Source organism: Aulostomus chinensis, chromosome 18 (assembly GCF_037954235.1).
Source record: "Aulostomus chinensis isolate RoL2024-O1b breed Wild chromosome 18, RoL_Achi_v1.0, whole genome shotgun sequence".
Taxonomy (NCBI): domain Eukaryota; kingdom Metazoa; phylum Chordata; class Actinopteri; order Syngnathiformes; family Aulostomidae; genus Aulostomus; species Aulostomus chinensis.
In genome coordinates, this window is record NC_141337.1 from 20544680 (window position 1) to 20561717 (window position 17038).

Genomic DNA, 17038 nt, shown 5'->3' on the forward strand with positions numbered 1-17038 from the left:
TGAACTGACCATGACGTGACCTGAGACTGACCTCTCTCCAAATTGGACAGGTCAAGTCAAAAGTGTGTGCGCCATATTTATAGTGCAGTCCGGTGTTGGTACGGTTTGGTATTGGTGTTTGGTTCGGTCTGGTATTGGTGTTTGGTTCAGTCGGGTGTTAGTGTGAGTTGAGTCTGGTGTTGGTTCCATCTGGTGTTGGTGTTGGTCCGGTCTGGTCTTGGTGTAAGTTCAGTCCTGTGTTGGTGTTGGTTCAGTCTGGTGTTGGTTCCATCTGGTGTTGGTGTTGGTTCTGTCTGGTGTGGGTTCTCAGAGTTTGAGAAAGGTGAATACTCATTAATAATTCATTTATTGAGTATTCACCTTTCTCCAACTCTGTTAATGAGTCTGTAATGCACCTTTTTATGTCTTTCCCTTTAGTCCCTGACCCAAATGTCTCCAAAGGCAGGAGAAACTGGAAACTTTGGTTCAGCACCACAACATGAAACAGTGGGAGGCACCCTCTTAAAGAAAAACTACAGTCTAAAATTAAAATAAGAGAGAAAAACATGACAAATACTTCCAGAGAGGGGGGGTTTCACATTCCTACATTCACAGCCTAAAACCACCCGTGTGTGTGTGTGTGTTCTTGTACTTGCTACATATTGAGGACTAGAATATGCATTTAACCAGAGTGAGGACATTTTAGCCGATCCTCACATCTTCAAAGGGCTGTTTGAAGGTCAAGACTTGGTTTTAGGGTCAAGGATAGAATCAGGTTCTGGTTGGGGTGAGTGTGTGTGTGTGTGTGTGTGTGTGTGTGTGTGTGTGTGTGTGTGTGTGTGTGTGTGTGTGTGTGTGTGTGTGAACCTAAATTTTGTTTTTCTCTTTTTCATGTTTATCTGGCTTGACCTCCTGCTTTAGCGTGAGCTCATTCCACCACCCTTGGTTCTGGGGTACTCGAGATGATGTTTTTCTGACTGTTTTATTCAGTGACATCACTTAAATTGACTGTATACATTTATAGTTCCCATCTACACGACATTCGCTTGTAATTGTTTACATGTAAACAACTGCTTTTATAATAATTTCCAACAATTATTACATGGACAAAAAAAGCACAAGACACAAAAAGCCCACCAATAGTACACCTCCATGAGGAAAACAATCACCCAGAAATACCAACAACAGCCAAAACATTAACAGGCGAACAGAAAAAGATTTTCTTCCTGTCCCCCCCTTGAACTCCTCTCCCCAGATGTCCTGCAGTAGCAGCTCAAGCTGAGGCCGCCATGGAAGGGTGACGAGGTCATGACTTCCTCTGGGAACAGACGAAGAGGGAAGGGACACGCCCATCTGATAGTTGCGGTTTGTCGTTTGTTTTCTCAGAGTGAAAAATGGTACTGGGGTTGTCTTGGCTCTTTTTATCTCAGAAGTCAGCTGTGGTTGTTTGGTGGTTTCTTTATTAAATGTGATGGTTCACAGGCAGGGTTCCTCGCAGCAGGAGAACACGCCAGCTCACCGAAACCTGAACTGTGTGGGAATCAACACGTTTGACAGACCTCTGCTATCAGAGTGTGTCAATGGTGATGGCGGATGACCGTGTGTTCTCAAGTCCATGGCAGGTTTTCAAACCCCAGAACTTTACCTCTAGTTAAAGTTTAACTGAGCAGCTTTCTCTAGTGGAACAATATTTGACGAGGAGTATCCATAATTAAATTCAAGTTCTTGTTCTGGTCTATTTTTTTTAAAAAATGCTCCACAACAACTATCCCTGCCACATCTAAAAGGGCAAAGCCTGTCTGGAGAGGAGTTCACCTGGCAGTGGATGAATGAGTTTGGACTGGGTGAACCACGGTGACTCCATCACACCTGCTCAAACAAGAAGGAACACACACGCTCGCGCTGCAACAGTTGGTCTCTCAGCTGCAACCAGTGTGAAGCACACACCTGGTCACCTGGCTTCTACACCTCCTCTTCTTGTCAGGAGTATTGTGAGGCTGTTACACCACCCGTTTAAAAGCTCCAGAAATAAAAAGAAAGTAAAATGTGTTTCTGGCCAAAGAGACAAACCTGATGATGATCTCTGAACTTAAAAAAAAGTGTTTGATCATCTTTGAATTTAAGTCTGCTGTTAACAAGCTGGTGAACTTGTTCTTGTTCTGTTCCCCACTTTATTGACCTTGTGACCCCCTTCTTTCATGCGGTTTTAATTACTATGGCCACTAGAGGGCACCTACTGGTCCAGGCTGATGGTGAGCTACTAGAGAAACCAGCATAAACACCACATTAGACAGGAGGGAGCAGAAGGAGGTCAGGATGTAGTTATCAGCAAGATGACGACGTCTGAGGAACAAGCAGAACTAAACCAACATAACATTACAGGGAACATTCAGGGAGAGGGCAGAGTTCCTCTCCCTCCTTGTCTGAGGTGCCCTGAGAACATCTCCCTCTGAAGAACATGCACCATAGCCTTCCTTAACTTTATTGGCAGACTTAAGGTGGAATTCACATTAAAAACAAAGATTAGAAAGACCAAATTGTGGTTGTGATTGATCCAAAGTTCCGTTAAAACAATGCTGGGGGGGGGGGGGGTAGATCCCCCTCTGGAGGTTGTTGGTCTCTGCTAGTTTGAGGGTTTGGGACAGAAATTTTTGCGCTCTCTGATTTAACTGCTTGCAGACGGTGTCACTCTGAAACAAGTCCTCAAATATCCACAGGACAGTTTCATGGTTTATTTTAAGATCAGTGATTTATTAGCGGCAGTGAATTTGGAATGTGAGGAGAATCGAGGGTTGCAGAGACATTTGATGTGAGTGATAGAACCGAGGGATGCTAGTAAAGAGTGTGGAAGGAGGGACGATGTGTCCTAAGATGGGGTACTGGGCTGATTGCCTGGTCTTGTGAGTTAATTAACATCAGTTGCGGCATCCTGATTGAGGCTCATGATCTTGGACCTCCAGCATTTGTGAGAGAAGTCCATCTCCAGTCTGTGTTGATGCTAATTGAAGCTACATGGATGAAGGCACATGAGCCCTGACATCCAGTCCCATGGGCCTGGACCATAAGGACAAAAGTGTGATTTTTTTTTTACTAATCTTGCAATTGGTTTCACAATATGAGATGGGGCGGACCGGTGGAGCAGTGGTCCTCACTGTGGCCCCCCAGCAAGAAGGTTGTGGGTGGAGCCCCGGCTGCAGCACGGGGTCTTTCTGGGTGAGTCTGCATGTTCTCCTTGTTCCTGCGTGGGATCTCTCTGGTACTCCAGCTTCCTCCACAGTCCAAAGACATCAAGAGGGACCAGGTTAATCCAGACTCTAAATTGACCGTAGGCGTGACTGGGAGAGCCAATGGTTGTCTGTCTCTATGTGTTGGTCCTGCGATGGACTGGTGACCGGTCCAGGGGGAACCCCGCCTCTCGCCCGTAGATGCTGGGATAGGCTCCAGCTGACCCTTAATGGGAATAAGCGGAATAAAATAGATGGATGGATGGAATATTAGATGGAATAGTCTCCCTTCTCTCATTATTTAATTTGTATAGAAACAAATGTTGAAGTGATAACAGCTCATTTTTGTACAAACATCTTTTTTCTTGAGTCAGTAATAGACTATTGAGGATCTCTGTGGCACCGCAGTCCTGCTGGTAGGGTTGTAGTTTAACCTTTAGCAAATATTTTATTACTGCAATTTGGATGATATTTCAATTAATCGTTCAGCCCTAAATCTTACACACTCCACTTCCTAGCAGAGAGTGAGAGAGAGGGAGAGGGGGAGTGGGGGAGAGACCATCTGGAGAAGAGAGAGAGTCTGGGAGTCTCTCCAGTTGAACACTGGAATGTATGGAGCCACCAGGTCAATCTAAACAACCATTTATAAAACTTAAGACAGACCGTGTCTGTGTGTGTGTGTGTGTGTGTGTGTGCTTGTTTAAAACTCAAGTGTATTCATGCAAGTGTGTTCTCCTTCATGCCTCTGTCACAGTCTATAAACATTCCCAAATATGTATGTGTGTGTGTGTGTGTGTAATCCGGAGCAGTCCCTCCAGTATTTGCTCTCAGGCCTCCATCACGTCTCTTTGCTCGTAACATAATTCAGTCTCACAAACATGATCTGAGGACATTGTTGATGAAGTTCTTCAGTCATGCGGATCATCTAGAACCCCGGCGCAGTCACCACAGGGTTCATTAATGCATCGACTTGGCCCAGACTGAGCATGTTAGGGTGAGCGTCACACTTGTGCGTGATTCAACATGGCGGCACATATCTGAACGTTCGAAACAAGCTTACCCTCAAATACCAATTTACACAGTTCGAAAACCAAAGACTACGGTAAGAGATTTTTAACTCCACCAGCAGGCCTCATCAATAAATCTGGAAGAAGAAACTGTGGAAAGTTTGCAGGAATATGTCAACGAGTGCTACCACCGACTCATCATGGGGAAGATCGGCGACCCCACTTCCGAAAAGAAGCCGACCATCCAGCGCACCCTCAACGCCTGATAAGGACTTCGGGACATCCTGGAATCAATAGACAAGAAACTAACAAGTTTCGACGCAAGACTCCCTCTAGTGGAAATCCTCCACAGAGAGTTCCAGGCTCTCCGTGAGTCGCTGGAATTTAGTCAGCAACAGGTGGCTTCACTGGCCGCTGAAAATCAAGCCCTTAAAGCCTCCATCAAAACACTCACCGAGGGGGCGACGGAGATTACTGCGGAGAACAAACGGATGAAACAGGGTTTCCTCAACATCCAAGCTTGGAGCATGCGGGACAACCTGGTGTTCTCTGGCATACCTGAGAAGACGGAGGAAGACCCCGATCTGTCCATCAAAGAGTTCCTCCACAAACAACTGAAACTTCCGATGGAGACCGTGAAGAACATCACCTTCCACCGGGTGCATCACCTTGGAGGGAAGAGGCCAGAGAACCGGCGGCCCCGACCCATCGTTGCGAAGTTTGAACACTTCAAGCAGAAGGAGCTGGTGAAGAGCCGGGGCAGGGAGCTGAGAGGAACGGACTTCAGCGTGAACGATCAATTCCCTGAGGAGATGCTGGAGCGCCGCAAACGCCTGTTCCCTGTCAGGAAGAGGTTCATCGACGGTGGATCCCGCTCTGTCATCGCAGTGGACAAACTCTATCTTAACCGCCAGCTGTTCCGTGATCCGGAGATCACCCCTTGGCTCTACTGAAGCGCGTCTCCTCTCTCCACCCGGAACTCACCAGATTGTGTATTTATGTCACCCCTTTGTCTTTCCTGTCATTGTTTTGTGTTACATGTTATTTTTAAATGTGATGTTTTTATGGTTTGTAGTGCAGGTATATAATATTGTTACATTTGCCACACACATGCACTCTCATCCTCTTTGGCGCCACCACACACACACATGCGCACAAAGACACAGGTACACTTTCACTTGCTCACTCACCTACTTATTACAACTTACACTCAGTAGATTAGTTTAGATCTGAACAAACTACGGTTTGTCACTTGGAATGTACGTGGAATTGGCTCACGTGAAAAACGGCCAAAAATCTTAACATACCTACAAAATTTACAAGCAGACATTGTCCTATTACAGGAATGCCATCCACCTCAAACAGCCCACAGTTCCCGCACACATACACAGCAAATTATAACACCAAACAAAGAGGCATAGCCATTCTGATTCACAAAAACAGGTTCAATTGGAAGAACACCATCGTAGACCCAGAAGGTAGGTTTGTAATAGTCAACATATCCACACACAACACAGAGGTATGCATGGCCAGTATATATGGTCCAGATGTTGATGACCCCTCCTTCTTCCTCAGCCCACTCAGACACAGCACTCATAGTAGGGGGGGACTTCAACCTGGTATTCAACCCTCAAGTGGACAGAATCAGTAGAGCAGCTCGTCAACGCAATTGCCAATCATCCGATATAATTAAGCAGTAAATGAGTGACTTCAGTCTTTGCGATGCTTGGCGCTCACGCCACCTCACGCTTAAGGAATACACCTACTACTCGCCAGTGCACCACTCCTACTCCCGCTTAGACCACTTTTTAATTAGTTACTCAATTGTGAAGGATGTCTTTGACTCCAAGATTCACCTATTGCCAATAGCGAACACGCACCAGTCACTCTGACACTCACAAAAAAAACTAGAAAACCGCTTTCTAAATACACACATCATCACATCTACATTCCCACGCGCAACACACATCCTGCACCCATGGTGGGATGGGGGGGCTGCTGGGTCAGGGAGTGGATCCATTGCTGCCTCTTTTGCTAACTGCACCAATGCGGGCCTGGGGGCCTGACCGGTGCTCTTGGGAGGGGTGGTCTTCCTCCCATCATCATCATCATCACCAACATCATCATCATCATCACCATCATCACCATCATCATCACCATCACCATCATCATCACCATCATCACCATCATCATCACCATCACCATCATCACCATCATCACCATCACCTTCATCCTCATCACCATCACCATCATCACCATCATCATCATCGTCATCATCATCACCATCACCACCACCATCATCATCATCATCATCATTATTATCACCATCATCATCACCATCACCACCATCATCATCACCTTCATCATCATCACTACCATCATCACCACCACCATCATCATCACCATCACCATCATCATCATCATCACCTTCATCATCATCACCATCACCATCATCATCATCATCATCACCATCACCACCACCATCATCATCATCATCATCACCATCCTCACCACCACCACCACCATCATCATCATCATCATCACCATCATCATCATCATCATCATCATCACCATCATCATCATCATCACCATCCTCACCACCATCATCATCACCATCACCATCATCATCATCATCACCACCACCACCATCATCATCATCATCATCATCATCACCATCATCATCATCATCATCATCATCTTCATCATTACTGTTGTGCTGTGCAGAGCATTTTTTATTGACTATCATTTTTTAACAAAGATGATTATTATTTATTTTTAAAATTAATAAACCTATGTGTGACTCATTATAGTCAGTGCTGAGTGGAATGGCGGCGCGCCACTAACACGTGACTAACAAATCAGATCAGCTGAGTGGGAGGTTCAGACTCTCTGGTGCTCAGATGTCTGCCTGTGTGTGTGTTCGTGGAAGGGAAGAGGTAGAGGTGTTTAGCAGCAATTCTCTGCTCATCGTGGTGGAGGAGCGCTGTCTTTCTGTGTTCCACAGAAGTCGCTCAGCTCAGCTGATGAGCAGCGTGAGTCTGGACCTTTAACTAGCACAGCTCTCGACCACAAGTGCAGAGCAACACTGCTGCAGGCCAATCAAATCCCAGGTTCCTCAAGTATGGTGACACAACACAACCAATATTGTAACAATATTGTTAACAGCAGCAGCTGATGTGTCGGTCCATATAACGACAAATCAAACACTTCAAAACACTCTAATTACTAAAATCTGCCCAGAGCTTCAAGCCTCTTACTCTTGTGCAGGTGAAGTGATGAGGTCGATCCATCCTCGGTGTCCTCTGTGCAGCAAGGTGGCGTTGGTTAACGGCTATCAGCAGCTACCGTGTCCTCTTGGCGAGATTGCTCGTCTCAGGTAAGGCATCTAATTCCAGGTCACAGTGGGGAATTAGGAGTCGGCTTTGAAGAAGCGAGGTCCTGGTTATCCTTATTCTTCTTGAAACAGGTTGGGCTTTGTTGGCTACCAGGTTTCGCATCTGCGGGCAACTGGGGGAGAGGGTCAATCCCTGGTCTTTCAGGCTTTGGATGTGCGTGTAGGCCTGAAGACAATCTATTGTTTCAGTGTATACCTCTTTGTCTAGAGTCTGTTGGTGAAGGACAACATCATCATCATCATCATCATCATCGAATGTAACAGGACAGAACAGGAAGCAGCAGAGCTCAGCTCCCAGTTTAGCAAGCAGAGGTAGCAGAAACAGATTACTGGATGAAGTACTTTAGAATATTCATCCCCCCCACACACACATTTTCTTTGTCCAAACTTGGAGCGTAACTTTCTCCCCTCTTTCATCAAGATGCTGGAAGGAGGCCTGGAATCCCTTGGGGCTATCAAGCACCAGCCCATTAGACAGAATTCTGGCTATCTGGTTGGAAAAAAATTCCCCTCCGGATGGTAAACAAGTGAAGTGGGCGGGTCAGTCAGGACTTACATCCTCTTCTCAGGGCTGACTTCAGCTAAGGTAGGGTAGGGTTGGTTCTGCTCGGTACGGGTCTAGCACTGGGTACCACGTCAGCATGGCTGGACTCACCAGCCAAGAGTTACCCAGCATAAGTTGTGTGCAACGCAGCAACAGTAATGGAGGACATGGAGGCAGCGTGATGCCTATTTTTCAGTGGTTTTTGCTTGAATAGACTTTACCAAGCCATGACCAGGATTCCACCGAGGCCAAAATGATACGAAGAAGATAACGTAAACAGGTAAGTTAAGCAATCAGTGCCCCGCTATGCGTTTACGTCACAGGTTAGTCTCACCTCGCTTGGAACCCCAGCAGAGCAGGGACCAAAACGGTAACGGCTAGTATTGTGTTGGGGCCAGTGGAGCATGGCCAAACTGACCCGGCCCCACCCGGCCTGAGCCAAAGTGGGCCGGTGGAAACACGCCCTAGGTGACCTGAGAGAATCTAGAACAGACAGCAGGGGGCCATCTATTGTGCATGATGCACCTACTCAGTATAAAATGGAATAGAATACACTTTTAATGTCCCTGAGGGGAGATTTGTCATGGTTCCAAAGTGCACAGTGCATGAGGGCTGCCCTTAGAGACAATGAATACGCATGACAGCAAAAGACATACATGTAGGCAACATACAAGTCAAGTAAGTTTTATTTAGACGGCACCAAATCCCAAAAAAGGTTTTCTCCTGACTCTTTCCAAGTAGAGCAGGTCCAGCACCTCACTCATTCAATGGACCTCCACCCAACAATTCTCCATCAGCAAGCACATCCTGCAACAGCAGCCACCAGAACCTTCCTTTACCAGGCAGGAAGGTGGAGCAGATCCAGGATCAGTGGGGACGGAGAGAGAGCAGGAGAGCAGGACAGAGACAAAGACAGAGAATGGAGGAAGACAGAGAGACAGAAGGACAGAGAGGGACAGAGATAAAGAGGGAGAGAAAGGAGGAGAGACTGATGGACAGACAGGGACGTGCGCAGGTGGAGCTACAGGTGGCAGCTGGAGCCTCTTCAGGTCTGGAGCCTCCTCCAGCAGCACCAGGATCTGGGATGAGGGGAGAAGAAGAGGAGTTAGTAACACGTATGAGGACAGGAGGAGGAGAGAGAAGCCCAGTGCATCATGGGAGATCCCAGCAGTCTGAGCCTGTAGCAGCAGATCTAAGGGCCAGCCTAAGCTGTCCTGACTATAAGCCTGATCAACAAGGAGGTCTTAAGTCTGCTCTTAAACCGAGAGAGGGGGTCTGGGTCCTGGACTGAAACTGGGAGACGGTTCCACAGGAGGGGAGCCTGATAGCTGAAGGCTCTGGCTCCCATTCTACTGTTAGAACTCTAGGAACCAGCAGTAACCCCGCATCCTGGGAGCGAAGGGTTCTAGCTGGATCATAGGGGACTAGGAGCTCTGTCAGGGATGAAGGAGCCTGACTGTTGAGGACTTTGTATGTTAGAAGGAGAATTTGAATTCTATTCTGAATTTGATAGGGAGCCATGCAGAGAAGCAGTCCAGGAGAGACCTGGTCTCTGCTACCAGTTCTAGTCAACACATGGGCAGCAGCGTTCTGGACCAGCTGGAGAGTCTGTAGTGCAGTAATCCAGCCTGGAAGTGACAAAGGCATGGACTAGTTTTTCTGCATCCTTTTGAGACAGGATGTGTCTGATCTTAGCGATGTTATGTAAATGAAAGAAAGCAGTCCTAGAAATTTGCTTAATGTGGGCATGAAAGGACAAATCCTGATCAAAGAGAACTCCTAGGTTCCTTACGGTGGTGCTGGGGGGCCAAGGTAATACCTTCCAGGGTACCCATCTCATTAGACAGGGTGTCTCTAAGATGTTTTGGGCCCAGGACAATGAATTCAGTTTTATTGGAGTTTAATAAAAGGAAATTAAGGGTGATCCAAGTTTTTATCTCCTTTAGACAGGCGTCCAGTTTAGTCAGCTGATTTATTTCATGTGGATGCATGGATAAGTACAGTAAGTACAGCTGTGTGTCGTCAGCATAGCAGTGAACATTAATGGAGTGTTTCCTGATCATGTGACCTGGAGGAAGCGGGTACAGGGTGAAGAGGACTGGTCCAAGCACAGACCCTTGTGGAACACCAGAACTGACTGTAGTGGTCTCAGAGGAACCATCATTAACTAGTACCAACTGAGATGACCTAGTAAATATGACCTGAACCAGTTTAGTGTGGTTCCTTTAATACCAGTGACAGGTTCCAGTCTCTGTAGAAGGATATGGTGGTCAATGGGCTGCACTAAGATCTAATAAGACCAGCACAGAGACCAGTCCCTCATCTGGTACCAGTAGGAGGTCATTGGTCACTCTGACTAGTTCTGTTTCTGTGCTATAATGAATCCTGAACCCTGACTGGAAGTCCTCTAATAGGCTGTTGCTATGGAGACGTCACAGAGCTGTTTGGCAACCGCTTTCTCCAGAATTTTGGAGAGAAAAGGAAGATTTGATGTTGGTCTGTAGTTGGCCAAAACTTCTGGATCCAGGGTTGCGTTTTTGAAAAGGGGTCTAATTACTGCCACTTTAAAGGACTGTGGGACATAACCAGATAACAGCGCCACATTGATCAAATCTAAGAGGAGGGGCTAACGAGGGGAGAGAATCTTTAAGTACCGTAAATTCCGGACGATAGAGCGCACCGTTATATAAGCCGCAGATGCTTATTTTAGGGAAAAAAAATCAACTTTGTACACGTATAAGCCGCACCGGTAAATAAGCCGCGGTGCACGGTGGAAACACCTCGGCCACCCGTTCTCTGCGTGTTGACCCAGTCTTCCAGAGCGTTTTCAAGTTCGGGCCATCTGCTATTATGACCCCTGAAAGCTTTTGTCGTCTTTTTGCATTGGGTCAGTTCGTCATGTTGCCGCCTCCAGCGTCTCACCATCGATTCGTTTATGCCAAACTTGCGTGCTGCAGCTCTATTTCCATCTTTAACCGCAAGATTGATTGCCTTTAACTTGAAAGCTGCATCATAAGCATTCCTTCTTCTGCTCTCCATCTTGAGGGTGAGTACAAATGACTGGACGCTCCAAGTACAGTACTTAGAGAAATTACCATAACATTTGGCCAGGAATTTCCCTAAGTACGGTACTTGGAGCTGCCATCGGGAACAATAGGGAATTACTGCCCGCTGCCGCTGCCCGCCACACCCCAGGGTGAAGGTAAAATCCTCGTATAAGACGCACTGGAGTATAAGCCGCGGGGCATGAAGCGTCAAAAAAAGTCGCGGCTTATAGTCCAGAATTTACGGTAGCTTAGTTGGGATGGGGTCTAGGAGACAGGTGGAGGTTTAGAGAAGGACATTATTGAACTGAGCTCATGAGGGCAGATGGGAGAAAAACTGTCAAAGTGTGTGTCTGGTCCTCCAGCTGCCTCTAAGGTTCTGGGTTCTAGGGGCCATGTTGTCAGCTGATGGCAGGAGGAGGTGAATTTTCTCTCTAATCAGGACAATTTTGTCATTAAAGAAGTCCATGAACTCTTTGCTGCCCAGGGAAACAGGACTACTTGGTTCAGTAGAGCTGTGGCTCTCTGTCAGTCTGGCTACAGGTCTGAAGAGGAACCTGGGTTGTTCTTGTGTTCCTCTATTAGTGCTGAGTAGTCTGCTGCTCTCGCTATACGAAGGGCTTTCTTATAACTTTTAAGGCTGTCTTGCCAGATTATGTGAGACTCCTCCAGTTTGGAGCAGCGCCATCTTCTCTCTATCTTCTGGGTTTTTTGTTGAAGCTGTCTGGTTTCTGAATTGTACCAAGGTGCTTGTTTCCTTGGATTTATAGATTTAGTTTTTAGTGGGGCAAATGAGTCCAAAGTTGATCCTAAGGTCTGTTGCTCTATTGATAAAATTATCAGTTTGGGAGGGACTAAGGTGAACAACATTTTCCTCTGTTACAGTGGGACATGACACTGAATTAAGCGCCACTGGAATCGCTTCCTTAAATCTAGTTACAGCCTGATCAGACAAACATCTGGAAACCACTGTTTTCCTGAGTGGAGTGTAGTTGATTAGTACAAATCCAAATGTGATTGATTGGTGGTCTGATAAAAGCGTTCTGTGGAAACACAACCAGATGTTCAGCTTCAGTTCCACATGTTAGGAGGAGGTGGAGGTGTGGTTGTGACAGTGAGGGGGTTCATGGACAGACTGATGGACACCAGTTGAGTCTAGAAGAGAGAGAAATGCAGCACCAGACTGCTGTTATCAACATCCACATGAATATTGAGGTCACCTCCAATCATGACTTGATCTGATTTAGAACTAAACTGATATGAACTCTGAGAATTCAGATCAGAATCCAGAATCAGGACCAGGAGGACGGTCCTCAATAATCAGTCAGAGAGGCTGGAGAGTTTCCAGGCTGGAGGAGACAAACTGAGAATCAGGCTTTCAGATAAATGGAAACTTGTTTTGGGTTTGGGATTTATTACTAAACTGGTGTCAACAATGGCAGCAACTCCACCTCCTGGGTCAGAGCCTGGAGGAATGTGAGTGTTAATGTGACTGGAGGAGTGGATTCATTCAGACGAGCATCCTCATCCTCACCAGCCAGGCTTCAGTGAGACTCAGCAGGTCAACACAACTGTCAGATATCAATTCATTAACCAATTCAGTTTTTGGCGTCAGAGATCTGATATTTAAAAGTCCACATCTAATTTTGATATTCTTTTGAGTTAATTTAGTGGTTGTGTTAACTTTGATCAGGTTTTTCTGATTGACTCCTCTACAGTAGAACTGGAGTGAGTAAACTGACGTGGTCGGGGGACAGACACAGTCTCTATTGGGGTGTGGGTGGGTAACTGCCCCCTAGTGGACGCGCAGAGAAGCGTGTAAGACGGCAGCTCTGCTTCCTGGTCTGAACTCTGGGTTGTCAGGCTTTTGGTTTTATGGGAAGGTTATCCTGATAGGTGATCCTATAAGACAGGTTCATAGCCTTTATTCTGTTCCTTGAATTTGGAGTCACCTGGAAACCTTCAATAAAGCTTTCATTGAAACACCTGAACCCTGCGCCTGCGTCTTGTGTCCAAGTTGGGTCATGACATATTTAAAGTGGTTCAATTTGCATTTTGGTATTCTCTACCTTCTGAGAGAAGGCAAGAGCTCATACTCTGAAGGATGTGGGACGGGTCTGACAGGACCCTCCGTGCCTGACTGAGTATGGACAGCTCATAGATGGACTGAAGGGAGAGTTTTTCGGTCCTCCCTATCACCTTCATAGCAGTCCTTACCAGGCACTACAACTGCTAAGATTTGGACCGTGTGGAGAGTTTGCCGAACCACACCTTCATCCAATATCCGATGATGCTCTTCATCACTGCCAGATAGAATAAAAAATGATGTTCTGGCAAACAACAAACGCCCTCTGCGTAAAAAATACAGCATTTGCTTTCATGGGGGGCATACAAAATCTACATGATCACTCCAGCTGAAGAGGTTATCCGGGTTATCCAGATACCTGTAGGATGGGACCTGCTTGAGCTCCTCCTTGTGTGTGCAGTCGTTGCTTCCTCCCCTCTGCAGGTGCTTCTCTCTTGTCCTTCCACTCCTGCCCCCCTTGTTCTGGAATTTTCACTTTGATCTGACCCAATTTTAAAGTTGTGAAAGCTCCTGTACCACAGTCCAAACCACACAACTGGACCACAGCCCAGAACACACAACTGGACCACGTCCCAGAACAAACAACTGGACCACAGCCCAGAACAAACAACCGGAAACCGGTCCAGACCACACACCTGGACCATGGCCCAGAACAAACAACCAGAAACCAGTCCAGACCATACAACCAGACCATGAATCTCCTGAAAAAGTCAGGACTTTGAGTTTCTAAGTGTACCACAGTGCAGTTTTCTTGAGGGGAAAAGGAAACAGACTAAGTAAAGTAGACAGATAACATTTAATGAGCTCATACACGCAGGAGACGTGTGTCGGGGGGGGGGGGGGCTCATTGTATGGGCATAAATGGGGATAAAAGCTGCTTAAATATGATATATAGTTAGACAGTTTGGACATGAACAGGTTAATAACAAACAAATTAAAGCAGCAAAATCTAAATTCTGAGGTTTGGGTCTGACTGTCCCATTAAATGAAGTCAGCGTAATGTCCTAGTTCCTAGTTCCACAGAACTCTGTGTGTGTGTGTGTGTGTGTGTGTGTGTGTGTGTGTGTGTGTGTGTGATTGTACTCAGCAGGTCCACTAATCAGCTGTCGGACCCTCGGTGGCAGCAGTGCCATGGCTGGGGTTTGTGTGGTGTTCTCAGTGTTTGTGCGTTCACTAACTCCTTCCTGCCAGGGATCCTCCCATGTGCTTCGTCCCCCTGGCGAGTTAAAAAGATGCAGCCAGCAACTCACCACGTGATAGAGGAAGCTTGTATTAGTTCATGGCAGAGGGGCGGAGCTACAACTGAAACAGCTGTGTAACTGGGGATAGAAAAATTAGATGAAAAGGCAAAAAAAACAAAAAAGTAGAGTCCAAATACAAAGATTATAATCAACCATGAACCATGTTAGCTTGCATGAGCTATGTTGACATGTTTGAACACGGATTTTAACATCCAGCATGTCATGCAGGTGACCTGTGAACACCGCCACCACTGCTGGGGAGGGGGGACTGGCTACATCATAAGTATAAGATGATTAGTCCATGTGTAACCAATCAGACTCTTTGGCTCATATTCAGATCAATGCATCATGTGTTTGTTGAAGAGGGCAGGTGAGAGTAGCCACCACCCTAAAAGTCTATTTCACCATTTGACCAGCAGATTTGGGATGGTTGGTGAAAAGCTGCTGCATCCTCAGTCCACTGAGCTCACGGTTCTGCAGGATTTCAAGATTCTTCCCAGCAAACATAAGGCTGAACTCCTTGGCAGCTCCGGTCACTGAGTTCTTTAGTAAAAGCTGATAATGTCCCCCATGGGCTCGAGGTTTCCTTCCTGTTTGCTGGCTCCTGCTGCTCAGAGGGGGATTATTTTCTCTCTGGTCATCAGGATTGTAGTCTAGATTACAGAAAAGTATTAGGACCCCCCATGAGAAAAAAATGAGAGGAGTCAGATGTTTTTTTCATCATGCACTTAGAGAAAAAAGTCAAAATACAATGTCAAGAATAAAGTCGACGTTTTGAGACTATAACAACCAGCACATGGGAATGCTTCTACACAATGCCAGGCAGTTAGATGAACTGGTGGAACTTCAAGCTTCAGACTCGGTTTTAGTAAAAAAAGAAAGACTTTCTCTTTTGGCTCACAAACACACTGAAGTTACCAGCACTAGGACTTTGAAGAGACTGTGACAAAAACTGACTGTCCCGAAGGATAAACCACACAAGCTTGGAGGAGGTGGCCTCATTCGTGCAAGCTGAAATAGCTGGAAATGGACAAAAGCAATGCCATCGATGGCTGCGTCTGCACGCAGTTCAGAGGGGATTTGTTGTATCACAAGATGCAATACAACGTTTAATCAATTTCTTTGATCGTTTGAAACACAGGCATTACTGCAGCAAAGGTCCCAACGAGCTTTGGCATATAGGCCATGCCGAACTGCCATGAATGGCTGTATTGATGGTTTTAGCCACTATGTTGTGTGGATGGAGGCATACAGAACCAACAACGACCCAAAAGTTACAGCAAACTACTCAGTCCCATCCATTGCCTGGATGGGCATCAGAGGCACAGATAAAGGACATGTAGAAAGCACGTTTATCTTTTTGTGCAGCAACCATACAGATCAATTTTCCAGAGTCTGAAGTTTCATCTATGGACGCAGCACCGCAAACCAGCAGATTTAACTGTGGTGGTGAGGATCCTTAGGAAACAAAGTGCACAGTTTTGGATCAACATTTCCTGAACTTTCTGGTGATTTCTTGGATAAGAGCCTGATCCAATTCTTCTCCCTAAACCTTGTTCAGGTGGGCTTAGAAACTCATTATGTTGCTGCTGCTGTCCTTTCCCTCGGTCACCTGGACTGATTTCAATAAAATGATATGCAAATAAACTTTTGATCAGAGCACATTAGAAAAGGATTCAACGTGATTTTTCATTTTGCTTTATGTTTTCTTGTAGAAGGTAATTTCCGGTGTGGTGTAACAATTTTAAGTGCAGCATAAGATCTGAAGAAGTGGAAATGAGCAGCATGCAGGGCCAACTGTCAAAGCATCAGTAATAATATCAGTGACAAGGGTAAAAACAGTGAGAGTTAGGGAGCCATGCATCTCCTCGCAGATTCTGAGTCCCTCAATTCATTGTGAATGATATCTGTTACAGCTTTTAAAACGTACACTGCGTTTGAAGTGCACTGGTGCCTATGGCGAGGCTCAGTAAGACTGTCCAACAATTTGCAAACTAAGTTACCTTTGAATGAACTGACACTGGCATTCCTCCAACAACAGCTTTTATTTCACGTATACTTGTATGTAACCTATTGTTAAATGCATAGCCTGTTGTATGTATGATGAATGAGACCTCAGGTTGTGTCCACTGTTTTGTTTTTATGCAGGATGAACTTGATGAAGTTGTGAGGACCTGGAATTCACACAAGATAAGAGCAAAGGCAGGTGAAGGTGTGATGGGAGGTCACCTGATTTTGATGTACACACTTCCAGACATGTATGACACAGAAAACAATCTCAAGACCGGAGCCATGGATGAACTGGGCCAGGGGCTATGAATATCTTGACCAAAACATAGTGTCAGGTGATAAAATACTCATCGAGTACATAACCTGAATAATCAGAGGAAACCAGAAGTTCAACCCAGATCGTTCTTCCATATATTCAGTAACATCATTGGATGTAAGAACAACCGATTCTGGAGCAGGAGAACTCCGTTACCTAAGAACCTACGGTTCTACCGTTACCAAGGACTGGA